The sequence below is a fragment of the Marmota marmota genome, unplaced genomic scaffold, assembly GCF_001458135.2.
Source record: "Marmota marmota marmota unplaced genomic scaffold, marMar, whole genome shotgun sequence".
Lineage (NCBI taxonomy): Eukaryota > Metazoa > Chordata > Mammalia > Rodentia > Sciuridae > Marmota > Marmota marmota.
The window spans coordinates 6,505,787-6,524,867 of NW_025999900.1; the positions used below are offsets into that span (position 1 = coordinate 6,505,787).

Genomic DNA, 19,081 nt, shown 5'->3' on the forward strand with positions numbered 1-19,081 from the left:
CAGAAGATCACCAAAGACATAAACCTGAAGTTGAGCTCTATTCCCTTGTGCTTGAGAAACCGCTCCTGAAGATGCACCTGCCTTCTCTCCCTCCCACAGGCACAGGTCTAGGTAACCTAGGTTGCTGTTGTGAGCTGGAGGGGAGGGTTACTCTTTGTTCATAAAAATCACTACCTACTCTCTGAATAGTGACTTGTCTCCAAAAGGCTAGAAGAGGGCCCTGGCTCCTGCTGAATGAGGCCAGCTCCTGGGTCTCTGGTTATAGGTCAGACTAGGGGGTGCTGCTTGGAGGGTTTAAAAACTCCACAACACTTAGTGGTCACCTTCTTTGTGCCAGGTGGCTTCCAACAGGCCATCTCATCAGTCCCTCCTCAAGCCCAGGACAGGCATGAGCGCCAGCTGGCTCAAAAGCAAGCGAAACTCAATGAAAGGACTTACCTAAGTTCAAAGCTAGAAAATGGGAGGGCCAAGGTCTTCCCAGGGCTTTTACCCCATATGCCATTCATGAGGGATGGGGGACGGAGAGAGGAACTAGCAGGATCTGGTTGGCCTAAAGCAATGGGCCATCTTCAGTTCATAGTAATTTCTTTTTTTGGGGGTGGTGGTGGGGTTACCAGGGATTGAACTCAGGGGCACTCAACATTGAGCCACATCCTCAGCCCTATTTTACATTTTATTTAGAGACAGAATCTTACTGAATTGCTTAGCACCTCATTTTTGCAGAGGGTGATGATCCTTCTGCCTCAGCCTCCCAATCTGCTGGGATTACAGGCATGTGCCACCGCGCCTGGTTTCTCGTGGAAGACAACCTCCTATGAGCTGCCCCTTATAGCCTACTCAAGTCCTTCCATGGGTTCAGGAGAGGCCCTCCAGGGTCTGCTCATCCAGGCCTAGTTCTTCAAAGACACCACAGGAAGGTCACAGCAGAGCGCAGTCTGGGAAGGTGGTAGGGGTCACAACACAGACATGTGGCATTTCTCCCAGGGAGAGGAGGAGGGGTATGATCCAAAATTTATTTTAGAAAGCTATCTAGACCATTGGCTCCCTATCTTTGCATGGTCATGGCCTGGGTAGTACTTGACATAGAGTATCCATTTGCCAAACTGGTTGTGGGGGAGGGGGAGGGTGCAGGTTACAAGGGTGTGGGAACCTGGCCCCTCAGGGAGGTGTTTGGTGGGTGGACCGCAGGGAAGACTGAGGAATGACAGCTGACGTGGGGCAGTGTTTGCTCTCTACCTGACTGGGCCTGGACTACCCCTTTCCTTCAACTAATGGCCCATGACAAAGGTTGGCCCGAAGTTGGCTGAGCGCCAACACCAGCCACACCTGGCACTTCCGCCCTGAGCCTCAAGCCCAGCAACCCTGGCTCCACTCAGCCTCTTGCTGGACAGCTCCTTCCACTGACAGAGCACCCCGCCTTGCAACAGGCTCAAGGATGGCTCCAAACAGCAGTTAGGCAAGAGTAATTAAAGGGAATGTTATCTCAGTCAGTCTCTCATTAGCCTTGTAATTAGACTGTTGAAAATAATTAACATTCCTTTTGACAAAGGAAACAGGACCCATTACATTCATTAGGACTAGGACGGCCTAGAACCAGCCTGAGGCAGGCCTGGGCAGGCGGTGAGTGCTTGCATGTGACAAGGATACACCGGGTATCCACCACAGATACTAATAACACCTGAGACACGAGAAAGAAAACCTGAGAGAAATGCAAGGCCCTCAGGGGGCAGGCCAAGAGTACACCTGCCTCCCTCAAGACCCTGTAAATGACATAAAGGACATGTCCTAGGGAGAATAAATCCAATACAACAACAGAAAACAATAAGGAATTACTGGGGACTGGGGTTGTGGCTCAGTGGCAGAGTGCTTGCCCAGCATATGTGAGGCACTGGGGGCCATCCTCAGCACCACATTAAAAAAAAGCATCATATCCATCTACAACCAAAAGAATATTAAAAAAAGAAAAAAGAAGGAATGACTTGGGCTCCCTGAAAAGAGAAAGCAGGTAGGAATAAATTGGTGGAGAAACCATCTCCCCCCAAATAAAAACATGAAATAACAGTTGACACTCATATTGTGCCTGTATGTGACAGACATTGTTCTAAGAACTTGCCCTATAATATCTCATTTAAATCTAACAAGAATTGTTTGAGATAGAGACTATTATTATCCCCACCTTATAAAGAAGACCCAAAGTAGTTACCGGGCTTCCTCAAGGTTTCGGCACTAATAAGGCTAGGATTTGAACCCAAGCACCATGGCTGTGGATTCTATGCTTGCCAGAGGAGCAGCCCCCGGGACTCTACGTTTCAAGGCAGCAGATCAGGGCACAGGAGGGGCCCTGAGATGGGGTGACTGGATTTGCAGCAGCCTGGTCAGTCATTCCCTCCATCACCGCTCCTCCATGCTGTGCCCTGGACACTGGGGTAGAGAGGCAAAGGGAGACTTAGGCCAGCCCCTGCCACTGCCCAGCAGGCACGTCCAGCCTCCTATCCACAGCCAGTGGGGGCTGGCTCTAGTGCACAGAATCAACATTTTCACACAGAAGTGACCAGAAAACCAGGAGCAGAGCATACAGAATTTGCTCAAAACGGGACAAAAACTGAGGCTGTAAAAGAAGCACCAAATTTAATAAGATAAAAAGTTCTAGCTAGAAAAAACCCAGAAGGGCCAACAGAATGGGATGCTTTAAGAAGTATTATTAGTATCCTTTGGGGAACAAGAGAAGCTACTGAATCCACAAAACCAAGAAAAGTTCAATGTCTTAGAAATGAAGGAAGTAAACTCCCTATACTGAATATGCATTACTTTCAGAATTAGGAAAGTTTTTATTTCCCTTTTAACTGGAGGCCAAGCACAGAAGCAAGTTATTTTTTTAAATACCTAGCACAAGACAGATGCCCAATAAGATTTTGTTAAGTGAACTACTTTGCAAAGAAAAAGGAAGTGGATGCTGCCCCTGGCACCAGCCCTCGGCCCTACCAAGGCTGGTCTGTAACTCACTGGCCCCTAAACACATGCTCCTGCCTCTGGGTCTCTGCTCACAGAATTCCCTCCATTTGGAATGTCCTGGTCCCTCCTGTATAATTGTCCACATTTGCCTGTCCTCCAGTGCTCACTTAAAGATTATCCTCCCAAACAGGAAAAAAAAAAAAATTGCCCTCCTTAGCAAAAGGCCCCTGCAACCTACTTAATCCACCATAATCCTTCTTTCCAAGCTCCTAAAGGTACCTAATTCTCCAGGATCGTGGGATAGCTCAGGTCAAGCTGTGCTTTGGGGTCACAATATTGACAACTTCTATGTCCCTTACCTTTCAACAAGTCCAAGTCTTGTCTTGCAGCTTTATCACAGGCAGTCTAAGGACACGGAGAGGGCACTAGACTTTTTATACCCCACTGTTCCCAATAAAGCTGAGTGGCTTTTGCAATAACATTCTTACATGTCAGCTGAATGACAAATGGATTTCTGTTTCTGGTGGGAGTGGGAAGAGGAAAATAATCATGGAGATGAGGTGACTCAACAGGGCTTGGCTAACATAGCCATGCTCTTCCACTTGGACAGTATCCCTCAAAATAGACCTCCTGGTCTCAGAGAGCTATGAATTCCCACTCCGTGGCCTGGCCAGAAATACCTGGGAATTCTAAGTGGGTGACTGGGATGGCACCGGAACAGACATAAAGGGCAAATCCAAGGAGAACAATGATGGTCATCAGATGTTTTCTTGGGCACAAAAATTCCAGTTCTGGGATTCCTACCTTTTTCACATTTTCTCTCCTAATTTGGCCTTCCCTTTTCTTGCTTCTCCGTCGTTTTAGTCCTTCCCTTTCCCAATCTCCCAGGAGGCCTCCATCTTACTGCCAGAAGACAGGGTTAAAACTTTGGGGTCTACTGCTACATGTAGAGGATGTCTTTTGAAGCTGTTCTGACACCTGTTTTGTCTGCAAGCCCATATTAATGAGTCAGGCTCTACTTGTTAAACCACAGCTTCTGGGTTTTATAAGGTATTGCATTTCAAAAAGTTTCATTGCTAGTCCTGTTCACACTGCCTTAGGCCTTCAGGATCCTCCCTTCTGAGATCTCACACAGGCTTTCTGGGGCAGATGCCCTATTTCCAACTCCCCACCACCATTCCTACCACCTAATTCCAAATAACCCCCATCCCAGACACAAGCACTTGTCCCCCTCCCTCCTCAGGCTCAGTCTCCCAGCTGTATGTGGCCACTTTGCAGACAGACAGCTGAAAAAGTCTTTAAAGAGACTCACTGAGGGCTAAAGGGAATTGAGGAAACCATCTATTGTACAAGTTCATTTATTTATTAGTTCAAAATCCTTTATACGCCATCTATTATGTACAGACCACTGGATGCTAAGTAGTTTGGCATATGAGTGCTGAGCACAGAAATGGGTCCAGCTGCTTTTATATTTTTATTTCATTCATCTGGTTGTTTTGGGTACTGGGGTTTGAAATCAGGGAACTCTCCCTTTTTAATTTTTTTTAAACTTTGAGTCAGGGTCCCCTAAGCTGCCAGACTAACCTTGAACTTGTGATCCTCCCACCTCAGACTCCCAAGTTGCTGGGGATTACAAGTGTGTGCCATGAAGCCCAGTGGGATGATTGTTTTGAAAACACTGGAAATATAAAATCTTGGGGAGCTGGGGATGTAGCTCACTGGTAGAGCACTAACCTAACAAGCAGGAGGCCCTGGGCTTGATCCCAAAACTGCAAAAAAAAGTGGGGGGGAGGAGAGGGGGGAGGGGAGGAGAAAGAAAAAAAATCACAGATAAAATCTTGAGAATTCAAGCCAGACTTGGGGGTGCTCTCTGTACCTTAGTCCCAGGTACCCAGGAGGCTGAGACAGGAGGATCACTTGGGTCTAGGAGTTCTAGGCCAACCTGGACAACATAGCAAGACCCTGTCTCAAAAGAAAGAAAGGAAGGGGCGGTGTGTGTGGCTCCTAGCACACGGGAGGCCCTGGGTTTAATACACAGCACCATGCAGGGAGAAAAAAAGAAAATAAAAAGAAGCTACTGAGGCTTTAGCACACACATAAATCTTGTTGTTTCTAAAAACAGTTTTTATATCATAATTTAGAATTGCTTTAATTTCTTTTGAGTAACTTGTGAGATCCTAATGACATCAGCACCCAGGGCCTCTAAAGGTCTTAATCCAACCTGAATAGTAAATTAGGGGTTGCAATCTTAAATGCTGACAAGAGTAAGCAGCCAAGGCAAATTAGTGATGACTATGAAGAAACAATACAATTAGTGCAGTGCTGGTAAGAAAGCAGAACTGAAAGGATTCCGTGAGTGATTTATGGGAGGAGGAGCTAAGGGGAGGTGTTGGGCATGATACCCAGACTTCTGACCTGGCAGTGGCAGTGTCATTCCCTAAGTGGATGCAAGAAGAGGCACCAGTCTGGGAATCTAGGCTGAGCCGCATGTCAGATGTTTTATGTTTGAGATGCCAACAGGACACACAGAGTGGCCAGCTGGAGGCTGGAGATGGGTGGGGAACCCAGATGGAGCTGCGGAGGAGCAGCCTGCTGGGGAGAAGACATATGAGGTGACATACAGGGCCGGTGGAGGACAAGGCGCCGAGAAGGCGGCTGAGGAAGGACACCCACAAAAGGGCCCTGGGACACCAGGGAAGTGGAGGCAGGAGAGTAGCAGAGGCTATGGCCAACTGCAAAAGTAAGTTGCACAGGGACTGGAAAGACAGCCGCACAAGGTCTCAGTGAACGTTTAAGAAGGAGAGGCTGCAAAAGGAGGAACTGAGGCAGTGACCTCGAGAGACCAGCTGGTAAGAGGAGGAGAGAAGCTGCTGGAGGAGGACTAGACATGAGGAGATATCCTCCCTCTTCTTCTCTTACCTCTTTTTCTTTCTCTTCCCTATCCCCTTGCTCTTCTCTCCCCTCCTCCCCTCTCCCCTTCTCTTCCTCTTTCTCTTTCAAGTTATGAGAGATCTAAGGATGTTAAGTGCTAAGAAGAAATCATACTGGGGGAGGGGTCGTGGAGGGGATGCACACTGTGGGGTACACACAGAGGCCCTGGGCTGTCTTGAGGTTGGGAGAGGAGAGCACAGTGAGCCACAGTCCCAGGGCAGGCAGGACAAACATGCACTTTATTTTTCGATTTAATTTAATTATTTATTTTTGCAGCACTGTAGACTGAACCCAGGGCTTTGCACATGCGAGGCAAGTGTTCTACCACTAGGTTACATCCCCAGTCCACATGTGTCATCCCTTTACACAGAAGGGCCTAGTTCTATGCCCGTCTGCCCTTCTTCAGACCAGTATAAGGGAAGGGTGGTCAGCACAGACAGCACCATGGTAGCTGGGGAATGTTGCAGGTACTCAGAGGTGGGGACCTGGAATGCCTGATATTGTGCGAATCCTACACAGCCCACCAAAAAACTCCTATGTGACTTGAGAATGTTCCACTGGACAACACAGAAGTGAAAAGTTCATTTGTAATTCATTACCAAAACCTAATTCTCTTTTTGAAATAAAGATGAGGTATTTGGGCTATGTGTGTGTGTGTGTGTGTGTGTGTGTGTGTGTGTGTGTGTGTGTGTAACTGGGGATTGAACCCAGAGCCTTCTGCATGCTAGGCAAATGGTCCACCTGCTCAGAGGCTAAGCTATACCCTCAGCCCTTTTTGCATGGTTTTAATGTATGCTGACCTGTCCAGGAATGCTGTTAGTATATAAATTGAGTGGACACCATGCTCTATGTTCTTTGGAACTTTACTAAGACAGGTTCATCGTTTTGGAAAATCAAATCAACCCCCCAGAAACACTTTTCCTGGTGTCTGAGTCACCTACACAACACACCTGTAGCTCATGGGTGTTTGTGGTGGTTAATTCTTGATGATTCTATGTAAAGGTGCCAGCATCTGATGGCATCCTTCTGTCTTCTATGTGGCCATGTCCAAGCAGTTACGTATTATAGTACATGATACTTCATTATAATTATTTTTGCCTCTATTTCTCTTTTAGATTAGAGGTATTCTATTGCACTGACTTTTAAAAATGTCTGGGAGTAGTGGCACATGCCTGTAATCCCAGCTACTTGGGAGGCTGAGGCAGGAGGATCACCAGCTCAAAGCCAGCCTCAGCAGTTTAGCAAGACCCTATTTCAAACAACAAAAAAGGACTGGGGGTGTAGCTCACCTGTAGACCGTTTATCTAGCACACTCAAGGCCCTGAGTTTGATACCTGGCACCACAAAAAATAAATGAACAAAGTAAAAAAACTAAAATGTATGTATATAGGTAGGTCACTGTATCTGTGATTTTTGGTTTTTATGGTTCTGGGATTGAGCCCAGAGGTGCTCTACCATTCAGCTACATCTCCAGCTCCCCAGTCTTTTTTTTTTTTTTTTTAGTTAGGGTCTCACCAAGTTGGCCTCAAACTTGTGATCCTCCTGCCTCAACCTCCCAAGTCACTGGGAGTACAGATGTGTACCACTGAGTCCTGCAGTATCTATGAGTTTTATTCAGAGCAATTAGGAGTCATTACAAATATTTGCTAAATTAAAGAGAAATACCATTGCAGATCATGTGCCCTGAAAGCAAGGGAAACATCAGTGCTAACGGGGACAAGAAAGCAAACAGAACTAGGTGAATTCAAGTCATCAATCCCATAGGATAAAGACAAGGGTCTTTTCTCATTTATTTATATATTTTGGGTGCTGGGCATTAAACCCAGGCCCTCACAGGTGCTAGGCAAACGCTGTACTGCTGAGAGACACCCTGCTCAACAACCGTCTTCTACAGACATCAATGTAAAGCTCCCGGATGGTGAGTACACAGACAATGTGGTCAACCCATGGGGGCTAAAAAAACTACTCAATCGGGTACCTTTGGGAAATTTCATTTCCCTGATTATTTCAAATTATCTCAACACTTCCAGCATCATGACAATAGGAAGAAAATCTCAAGTCATCTGGAGGGGCCGAGGAAATGATAAATGGTTCAATGTCTGGAGCAGGGATGTGTTTAAAGGAAGCCAAAGAAATAGGTGCCAGGCTTGGTCTGTGGAATATCTTCCTTAATGGACAAGAAGATGAGTAAACAGTAGGTAAGAGGATGCTTAGGGATATTTATGGAAAATGCTATATCGTGAGGAATCATGGACAGGAATAAGGATAGAGAAGTAAGCATCCCAAAGGCCCTCCAATCAGTTAAAGTGGCAGAGCCAGAAATATTCACCACTCAGGCTGAGAGGGGTTGGTTATCTAATGGTGGAGGGAAGGTGGAGGTGACCTAAGCTCCCGCAAGCCTTGCCATCGCTATTAAACAGGGACAAAGGGTACAAATTTTAAAAGATGTGCCCTTTGACTAAGAGGTGATAGCTGATTTATGTGTCCTCTGCAATAAGAGGACACTGAGGGCCTGGGGGGAAGGGGAGGGAATGGCCTCCTGTATCATGGAAGGTCCAGAAGCCGGGCTCTGCTAGCCTGGCCTGCCCACTGGCACACACAACTTTGAATCACTGCTCTTCTCAGTTGCCTCATCAAAATAAAATAAACACAACAGAACAACTTAAATCCCATCATTATGAATTTCTCTATTGTTTGCATGTTTTTCCATGAACATTTGTATGTTTTTTTTTATTTTAAAATGTGTGATCAAAGCAGTTATAGGAATTAACCAGCCAGTTGACGGTCATATGAGTAGCTGCATCCCTTCCCAGACAGAAGAGGAGGAACGAGGCTCTCTTGGGTTCCAAAGCAATAAGCAGGAGGCATCAAGCTTCTTGGCATGAACTAACTCTGCCACAGGGCAACGGAGCCCCACCATATTATACCAAATGCCACCTCCAGCAGGTATGTCCCCCCACTGCTTTGAGGAGGCACAGGTTCATGCCAGAGTCATGGGAAAATGAAAAGCCTTGGTTCTGGAGTTGTGCAGGGATGGAGCAACAGGCCAGTGCTAGAGTAAGGCAAGAAAGGCTCTCACCACAAGCCCAAAACTTAAGAGGGTACCAAAAAACAGGAATCAAGCCAGGCAATGAGGTACATGCCTATAACCCCAGTGACCTGGGAGGCTAAGACAGGAGGAACGTAAGTTCAAGGCCAGCCTTGGCAACTAAGCCAGACCCTCAGCAACTTAGCGAGATCCAATCACAAAATAAAAAAGGACAGAGGTGTCAAATCCCAGTACATAATTCCCAATACAAAAACCTTAGAAATCAAGATAAATTATATTTTAACGCAATATTTTTAAAAATCAAATCAATAAACCGTGGCCAAAGGCTATGTAAGGTTCTGTGATATTTGAAGAATCCAAAAACCTGTCCCGTCCCCGGGCACAGTGGCACATACCTGTAATCCCAACAGTTCGGGAGGCTGAGACAGGAGGATCGGGAGTTCAAAGCCAGCTTAGCAAAAAGCCAGGTGCTAAGCAATTCAGTGAGACCCTGTCTCTAAATAAAATGAAAAACAGGGCTGAGGATGTGGCTCAGTGGTCAAGTGCCCCTGAGTTCAATCTTCGGTACCAAAAAAACCCCACAAAACCCAAAGACCTATCCCACCCTCAGTGCCAACATCAGCTTTGTTAAGAAATGTCATTCAGCACTACAAGGCCTTATCACAAACTCTAGGAATTCAGAATTTTTTGGATTTTTTTAAAAGGCAATATAGAGCCCATATAATAAAATACATAATCACCATAGCGAAGTCTGGAGCAAAGTCCTTCAGTCAAACACATTAACATTTTTTACAGTAACATTTGTGACTACTCTGCCAGGTGAAAATACCATCGATGGCCTTGTTAGTTCAGGTCAGCTCTTGCTATCATGGAGCTAAAGTTTTCTGACAGTACAGTGGCTCACGCATGTAATTCCAACCTCTCCGAAAGTTGAGGCAGGAAGATCGAAAGTTTGAAGACAACCTGGGCAATTTAGTGTGACTATGTCTCAAAATAAAAAAGGCCAGGGGTGTGGCTCAGTGGTAGAGTGCTTACCTAGCATGTGGGAGACCCTGGGTTCAATCCCCAGCACTGAACAGGAGGAGAAGGAGGAGAGGTCTCAGATTTTGATTTTGCCAAGAAAGGATCGTGGGCCTAATTAGCATCACATAAATTTAAAAAAGCAGCAGATTGGACACAAAATGTTTGTTTTAAATTAATGCTGAAAAGAGTACTGCTAAGTCTTTGCTGGTGATTAACCAGAGGAAGGCAGTTTCTAGACATCAGTTAGCAGACTTATTGCATATTTTTCTCCAGTCAACAACTAATATTATTAAATACCTTCTGTGTGTAAAACCTGTGTGAAGACTGCTGAACCCTCAGGAACTTAAAAGTCAGTGGGAACAAAGAAAAATAAAATCACACATTATTGAAAATTGAGGAGATCTAATATACATCCACATTTTTTTCAGTAATAGGGACTGCAACCACAGGTGCTCTACCACTGAGTGTATCCCCAGCCTCTTTTTTTTTTTTTTTTTTTTGAAGCAGGGTATTGCTAAATTGCTGAGGCTGGCCTCAACTTGTGATCCTCCTTTCTCAGTCTCTGGCAAAGAAAGTAGAGAATCTGTATTTTCTAACTGTATGTTCACTGTCTTTTGCATAAAAGCATGTAATAATTGCAGCTTAGTGATGGAATGTCAAGACTTCAAAGAGCCTAGTACAGTGGTTTTGGTCAAATATACCTTTGTGCCCTCTGACTTTAAAAAGGAGTAGATGTGGGTAGGCAGTAGGGCAGAGAGATCCTTCCAGGCAGCTCAATAATGTGAGGCCGGATGAACGTGTGCAAACCAGGTCACCTGCGCAAGTGGACTAGGCTTTGGTAAAAGACATGGTAGGAAATGTTGGAGCAAGAGTTGTTTGGTAAAGCAAGTCAAGAATGTGCGCGGAGAACATGAATCAGAGTGAAGGATCTGCAGCAACCTCCTAACTCGGCGTTTCCCAAGCATTTGCATGCCACTCTCATGACTAGCCGTGGCTTCCTGCTACCCTTATGGGAAGTGACAGAGTGTCGTGTTTAAAAGTGCATTCTCAGGCTGGGTGTGGAGGTGCATGCCTGTAATCCCAGGGACTAGTCCGTGGGCTGTGTGTGGACTATGCTTCACATTGTAGCCTAATGAGGGGAATCAGTTTGGCAGTGGGAATTGCCTGTGGCACCCCCACAGGGATTGACCGCCTGATGCAGGTGAACTTCCCCTTCAAGCTCTGCCAAAGATCCCACACAGCACCTGAGATGGGTGTGACCTGAGAAGATGTTGTTTTGCCATACTAGTGCACTCAGGACTGGGGGATGTAGGTCAGTGGTAGAGTGCTTGCCTAGCCCACATGACACCTAGGTTCAATTCCTAGTATGGCAAAACAACAAAAGTGCACACTCAGCCAGGCACAGTGGTACACGCCTGTAGTCCCAGGGGGCTAAGGCAGAAGGATCACAAATTCAAGGCCAGCCTCAGCAACTTAGCAAGACCCTGTCTCAAAATAAAAAATATCAAGGGCTGGGAGTTAGCTCAGTGGTCAAGTGTCCCTGGGTTCAACCTCCAGTACAGAAACAATTATAAAAAAGTGGACACTCTGGGGTCAGATTAATTCTATTTGAATCCTGACTCTGATGTCAACTGTGTGGCCTTGGGTGACTTGCTAAATTTCTCTGCCTCAGTTTACTCAGTCTCAAAATAAAAAGGGATGGGTATGTACCTCCATGGTAGAGTATCCCTGGGTTCAATCCCTGGTACTACAGAAACAAACAAAACAAAACAGAAAGTCTGTACATGTTCAGTTGGAGACACAATTTTTTTTTCCTGAATCTTTTTGACCTGTGGTTGGTTGAATCCACAGACACATAACCCATGGGTATGGAGGGCTAACTGCATAAGAACTCAATAAATGTTCATTGTTCTCATCAATGTCTTTATTTCAGTCAATTTTTTAGTTAAATATGTATAGTAGCCTCATCCTAAGCAACAATATCCATGACATCATGGACTCATTGTGACAGTTATAGTTTTGATGACACACATATAATAAGATGTCAAATCAAAATTCTGACATAGGCACCAAGATAGGGTAGGTATAATGCTGCCCAGTGTGACACCAGATAAGGACGCACATTGTCAAGAGAGACACAAATGCCCTTCTCAGTGTGAGGGTGTGTCACAAGGGGCAGGCTGGAGGAGCACCTCTGCAGAGAAATTTGGGGAGTGCTGTTGCTGTCTGGTGATCTCACCCTACCTCCATCCTGAAGGCAAGCTGTTGAGAAGAGCCACAACAGGACTGCTCAGGAAACTTGATGACTGCTTCCTGAAACTAGGAGAACAGGGTGAACTGGATTCTGATCACCACCTGACATATTCAGAGGGTAAGACACAGACCAGCCATCAGTTGTCAAAGGCCAAGAAAGAATACTGAGCTGGGGGTCAGCCTGCATACCCAGGTTCACTGTACCAAAGGATGTATGATTGGTTCCCAGGACTAATATGGGCCACATGCAAGAGAAGTCTGGCAGGTCAGGGGAGATAGAACCCTGGGCTGAAGTAGGCCAAATCCAAGTGCAGAATGTGAAACATACACTAAAAGCACAACTTTATTGCTGCCTTGCTTGGGGGCTTCTCCCTTAGGGACAGTCAGAGGATGAAGGGGGAGGTGAAGTTTTTTGTTTTTTTTTTTTTAAGATACAAAAGGTGCCTCCCATGGTGAAGGAAATGGTGAGCAGAAAGATATACAAAGGCCACCTCTCAGTTGTCCCACTGAAACAGTCAAAGAAGGAATGACTTGACCCAGCTCCGCTCACAAGAAGGGGCTCACTCCAGCTCTGACTGTTAATTTCCAGTACGGCTTCTCTCTCCTTCAACTCTCTCTCTGCTCTCCCAACTCTGACTTCCTACAGTTCCAAACCAGCTTAGTTTTTACCTGAGAAAGGCCAGAATCATCTAGATTCTGGACCATCCAGCACAATCAGCAGAAGGGAAGTTACAGAATACCTTGTCCAACATTCTTATTTTATAGATATAGAAACTAAAAGCCAAAGAATTCACTTCATGCCCAGGGTGACTGAGCGGAAACAAGAGCCCAAGTCTCCTGGCCTCTAGCAAACTGTAGCATCATGCTAACTCTAAGAGGGGTCAGCTCACCTCCCCTAGGCCACTACCTCAATCTTTACTCTTCTTCTACAAACACCTCAAAGTGGTAGAGGACGTATATAGCTAACCTGTCTAGAGTAAACAAGTGTGGATCTCAATAAACTAGCTAGTCATTATTTTTAATTTAATAATTTAATTTGGGGGGGGTACTGGGGATTGAACCAAGGGGTGCTTAACCACTGAGTCACATCCTCAGCCCTTTTTATTTTGTATTTTGAGACAGGGGCTCACTAAGTTGCTTAGGGCCTCACTAAATGGTTAAAGCTGGCTTTGAACTTGTGATCCTCCTGCCTCAGTCTCCGGAGCCACTGGGATTACAGGTATGTACCACTGCACCTGGCTAGCTAGTCATCTTTAAATGAAGTAATCAGCATCCATAAATACTTTCTTAGAAGGATTGGCAATCTAAAACTTTCTGTACTTTGCAGAGTGTACCTGGGACCCAAGACATAATCAGGTCTCCCAGCTGCATTATAATTATGGACAGGGGAAGGAACAGAAACTGGGCTGGTGGGCGAAGACTGGAGTCAAAGCATCTGCAAAGAAAAGCTGCTATGCCTGGTGTAGTAATATAACAGAAAGGAAAATGTTGCCCCGGAGCCTGTTAATCAAGAGGAAATTTTTGGCATCAAAATAAAATGGGGTTTATAAAACACATTCCCATGCCAAGCAAAAAGCCTGTTCTCCTTATAGGAACTCCCAGGCCATCTGGTCTGCTTCCCCACTGCAGGGTACAGACCTCTCCCTCCTTCCCGAACATTCACTGGGATGCTTGTTTTCAAATAAGAATCTGTACTTTCATCTCCCTTTACTAAATGTGCCCAATCCACATCAACTCTCCTTATATGTTAACTACCTCCACATTTACCCTCTCCCCAACATCTGTTCTATCACCCAATCCAAGGATAAAGAACACAACAGAATCAGATCTCAGTTCAAATCTCAGTTGGGATGCTTATTAGCTGTATGATAAGTGCAGTCATTTTATCTTACAGAGACTCAGTTTCTCATTACTGAGAGAGGAGGAGGACATAGGGCTTAGCCCAATGCCTCATACATAGTTCTCATCCAATAAATGGTGGCTGTCAACTGTTATTGCTATGATCAGTGAAGCCAGCTGAAACTCCATTTGTGAAATTATATCTCAGAGGTTGCAATGAAGTGAGTAAATCAAGGAGGGATCCCAGATTTCCCGATTCCTGAAACTTTTGCCAATCATTTGCTCCCATACAAATAGCATCAATGCCCAATGACCTAGAAATCTGGGTAAGTGATCACATTGAAGTATCACAGCTGGTGATTTAACAAGCACGTGCAGTACTAGAAACTGTGTGGCCATATGAAAGCTTTAAGCCATCTACATGTCAGCATAAAAAGGTCAGCTCACTACTTATAGGAAGAAAACAAAACAAGACAAGGGTTGGGGTTATGGCTCAGTGGTAGAGCACTTGCCTAGCATGTGTGAGAACTGGGTTTGATTCTCAACACTGCATAAAATAAATAAAATAAAGGTCCATTGACAACTTTAAAAAAAGACAAGACATAAACCTGGAACCACTGCTGATGTTGCCCAGTGGTAACACTATTTCTTGCCCATATCTGTTTTAAAATGGCAGATAAAAGGCCAATGTTCTCGCTTTGGAAAGGTTTTTGTTTTGTTTGTTTGTTTATTTTGATTAGGAACAACAGGGGAAAAGATCCTAAGGACTAGAGACTAAGATGGGGTCTGAGACCACAGATAGTCATGAGAAAGGTGATGGGGATTGCCAACAGGCTGAAAACAGGTCCCTGTCAATGTCCCTAAAAATGGCAGTTACTCTCCACAAGGTGGGCTTCTTGCTGACGAGGGCCTTCCCCTCCACTGACTGTGCCAGCAATGAAATCATGGAGCCCCAGGAAGTACATTTTATCTCAAAGCATGAATTGCTCCTCAGAAGTCCAGAAAAGAATCCTCTCTTTGTGGCCCTTCAATCTCCTTGGCTGGATTCCCTAGTTCCTTGGGGCTGGTGTCAAGGCCTTACTAAAACTCAGGGTAATTGACCTTTCTGATGAACATGAACCATTCCAGAATCTCATGACAGGGGTGCCTCTTAAAAACTGAGCTAATGAATGAATGAACCAGCTAGAAAGCATTTCTCACCTAAGTCCAACTGCAAAAGCAGTCAGAAGTGGCAAATCTACTATGTTCTAAATGCAAGGCTTCTAGAGAGGAAAGCACTGTCAGAAAGTGCTCTCTCCAACTATATCTCCTTACTTTTTGTTGTTGTTGTTGTTGTTGTTCTGGGGATTGGACACTGGGGCACTCTACCACTGAGCTTCATTCCCAGGACTTTTTACTATTTTTTAAATTTTGAGACAGCGTCTTGTTAAGTTGCCCAGACTGGTGTTGAATTTGCAATTCTCCTACCTCAGCCTCTGGAGTGGCTCGGATTATAGGTGTACAAGAAGGTACCCAGTTGATATCTCCTTATCTACTAGATCTTCCTATAATAATTGGCAGGTGAAGTCTTGTATGGTGCCATGTTTCTCGAGGAAGGTGCAAACTGAAGACCCAAGTCTTGCCCATGTAGACTGCATCATCATTTCAATGATGCTATTCATCCTACAATACCGGCCACGATAGGAGCCAGGAGCCCTGAACGGATGTCAAAACCCCTGGGAGCCAGGAGTCCACCATGCAGCCCGAGGCATGTGAACAAAGGGAAAGGGGCAGGTTTTCCTTTTTATCCTGGGAATGTGCTGGATTACTCACTCCACCTCAGTTCTCTATGGATACTTGTTTCAGGGATAGAAGCCACTTCCTTTTCCTTGAATCACAGCAGCATGGGCCATCATACATCTTGAACCAAACACACTGGTACCTAAATTCTTCATGCATCTCTATTTCATAATAGAAAGGTCTAACCTACAGATCTCATAGAATGCTTGACTCGAATCACTCTCAGTAATTCCCAGGGAAGGGAAGGGAAACCCTCCCAGCATATGCACAGCCAGTGTGTTGACTCTGTGTGACTCAGTTTCCCTCAAGGGAAACCAAAACTGAAAACGCCCCTGGGTATCCCTTCCCCCCAATCATCTCATACTTTACTTTTCAAATACAAACCCTGCAATTTCTTGGAGGTGGTGGGCATGGGGAGAATAAGCAGAAAATCAGGCTAGTAAGGCTGGATTTCTTCCTTACAAAATATCCAAATCGCTTTCCCTATTCTCTCCTTGGCCAGGTACTGTCACAAAAGTGGCTGAGTTTGCCAGACAGAAGTTATACACACCTTAAAATGAATGTTCCTAAAATTAAAAAAAAAAAAAAACTAAAACCCAAACTACCATGTCTATAATTTGGGGGTGGATAGAACAGGGAGGAGAGAGTAAAGAGATACAAATTTGAGAGCCATCCAGCTGGGGGAGGGTTAGCTATCCCTTTCCTCCCTCAAGGACAGCCAGATCAGATAGGGTTGCTGATAAGGCCAGGCTGCCTCTCCTTACTGCCTGTACCCAGGTCTCTCCCTATGACATCAGAGCCCCCAACATCATAGGAGACTCTTCTTAGAGCTTGGAGGGTCCAGGCCGGATAATGTCCAGGCCGGATAACCCCAGGAAAAATCCTACCAAGGAGGAGCTCCGAGATGTCCCAGGAACAGAGGCAGACAGAAAAGACACACTGCCTGTGTACGACAGCAACAGCTTCTCTGATAAAAACTACACTTTTAAACCCAACACTAAGCTTTCCCTATCACAAAAGTTGTAATTTCGCCCTTTCCTGTAAAGTGACACTTTTCCCTTTAAAAACAATATGCAAATCCAATATAACTGAAATAAACACGGCATGAAGCTCACTAACTAAGCTAATCTCTTTCATTCAAGGACCCAAGACTCTTAAATTACTTTATAAATGTAAAAATTCATGCCTCATCACTTTCAAAGAGGGAGTCAGAGGAGTATCATTTTTCATCTTATAGTCTGAACATAGGAGAAACAGTCCACAGTAGAGCCCACTCTCTCACCCCTGGGGTGGGAGGTCAGGCCTCCATAACATCATCTTCAGCTATGAATAAACAGCTTGGGATAAACCCAATGGGGAAATGAGCAATCCTCAACCCTGCTCAGTTAGAGCGGAGAGGTCTACAGAAGCAGGCCAGCTGGGCTCTCTGGTCCAGGGTCTGCACCTGACTTCAACCACAAGTTCCAGGAACATAGATCTAAAGCTCAGGGCACTTCATTTTCTCCAGCTAACCATCACTGGCCCTGGAACCTCCCTCGCTCCAGTATCTTAAAAGTGGCCAAATTAGCTTGTCATTTCTTTCCAAGGACCAGCTCCCCCACCCCACAATTCACATATACACCCCATCTCTGTCTCCAAACACAAAGTTGCATCCATGTCTCTAAAGTCAGGTGTCCTAAGTAGGCCCACCCCTAGCCCAGATACTTGTATCATTAGCTCACTCACAGGATAGGAGAAGAGTCACCCAGAAGCTCAAAGCCCTCCAGTGACTGCCGTCTCCACAGGCAAGCAGGTCTGCCTTCCAACCAGGGAAAAACCTGAGCTCCCTAAAGGCTGTCCTGCCACAGGATGGGAGCCAGTGGTCACATGCAAGCCAGCTGGGAGCTCAAGACACCTCCTTCCTGGGGACACAAGGTCAGGGCCTGGGGACCTGGAAACTGGCCCATTTGTTTTCTAGAGAGAAAGAAGCTGTACCACCCCCAAGGAAGGCTGCTCAGCCCCTCTCTTGACCCTTTTCCTGTCACAGCAAATAGAGAAACCTAGGCTCCCCATGATCCAAGCCTGAAGGCCACAGTAACAGTTCATTTGTTACTGGGATGCTGAGACCACATGAGAATGCACTAGCAGAGCCCCCAAGGTTTTGCTGGCAGACAGCTCCCCAGGGTCCTGCTCTTTTCCTCCTGCAAGAGTCTTGAAGCAGCATCAGAACAACCTGCCACTCCCAGCTCTGTACCTGAGCAACCAAACATAACCCCGCAGGAAACCCTGGAGAAAGAAAGGAGACAGAGGAAGAAGCAACGAGGGTCAGTTTCTGACTGGGCAGAGAAAAAGGGAAGGAAGACACCTGGGAAAGATGCCAATGCCTCCCAGTCCTTGCCGGGAACAGGGTTGTATGGCTCCCCATCCCGGCCCTGCACCTCCACCAAGGACCAGAGATCAGGAGGGCAGATTAAGAGCTGGCGGTCTGAGGCTAGGTTGGGGTCCTGATCCTGGATGGGCACGGGGGCAATCGAGAACGCCCAGTTGTGCAGCCCACCATTCTCCAGATTGGTATGCATCCCCAGGGGGAGGCATCAGGATCATTTTGAAAGGGCTCCCTCCTCTTCAGCAAAGTCCTGTCTCAAACTCAGGAGGGTCCGTGGTTCCCACTCCCAAGTCCTGACTCCCCAGCGTCTACCTAGACTGGCGCCCCCCTCTGTTCTCTCGAAGCGGCCTCCGGGGTGCTCTCTGCCGAGGGAAAGAGGTGTCAACCTTCCGCTGCCCGAAATCCCCCGCCGGATCCTTCACCCTCGCCTCTCCTCGAGTCCCCTTTGTTTCAGGCGGGGAAAGTTGCCAATGTGCACCCCTTTCCCCAACACGCCCCCCTGTGCGCCCATCCCCCGCAGGGAATCCAAGCCCCGGCGCACCATCTAATCTGCGGCTCGCTCTCCAGCTGGGGCAGCCGCTTCGAAACCGAAAGCAAAGAGGAAGCGGGATTCGGCACTGCCCCCAAGCACGGTCGCCCGGTCTTCCCCATCACAGCCCCCCCAATCGCCCGCGCCCCCAGCGCTCGGCGCTGCTCGCCCCGCTCGGCCACCTCTCTCGGTGGCGGAAAGGCCTCTCTGCGGGCATCGGGGGCACCTACCGATGCGGGGCCAGAGCCACGGGCAGGGCCGGGCAGGGCCGGGCCGGCCGCCCGCGGGGCGCAGGTGCCGCCAGGAGCGGCCGTCTCCCCGGCTGGCTCCCGCTCCTCCTCCCGCGCCAGGACTCGGGCGC

At 46.7% G+C, this 19,081-nt stretch overlaps 1 protein-coding gene across 8 annotated transcripts in view; it reads right to left on the reverse strand.

The window, feature by feature from the left end:
• Positions 1 to 19,075, reverse strand: part of Tmem229b (transmembrane protein 229B) — a 41,263-nt gene extending 22,188 nt beyond the window's left edge. For 6 of the 8 annotated variants that reach the window (XM_015490361.2, XM_048798557.1, XM_048798553.1 and 3 more), the window contains exon 1: positions 18,951 to 19,075. The gene's annotated coding sequence lies outside the window, so the exon portion shown is untranslated. Of the gene's footprint in view, positions 1 to 3,311; positions 4,042 to 18,950 lie in introns of those variants that run through there. The other 2 variants (XM_048798559.1, XM_048798551.1) reach the window with 2 other exon arrangements.
• Positions 19,076 to 19,081: the final 6 nt, after the last annotated feature.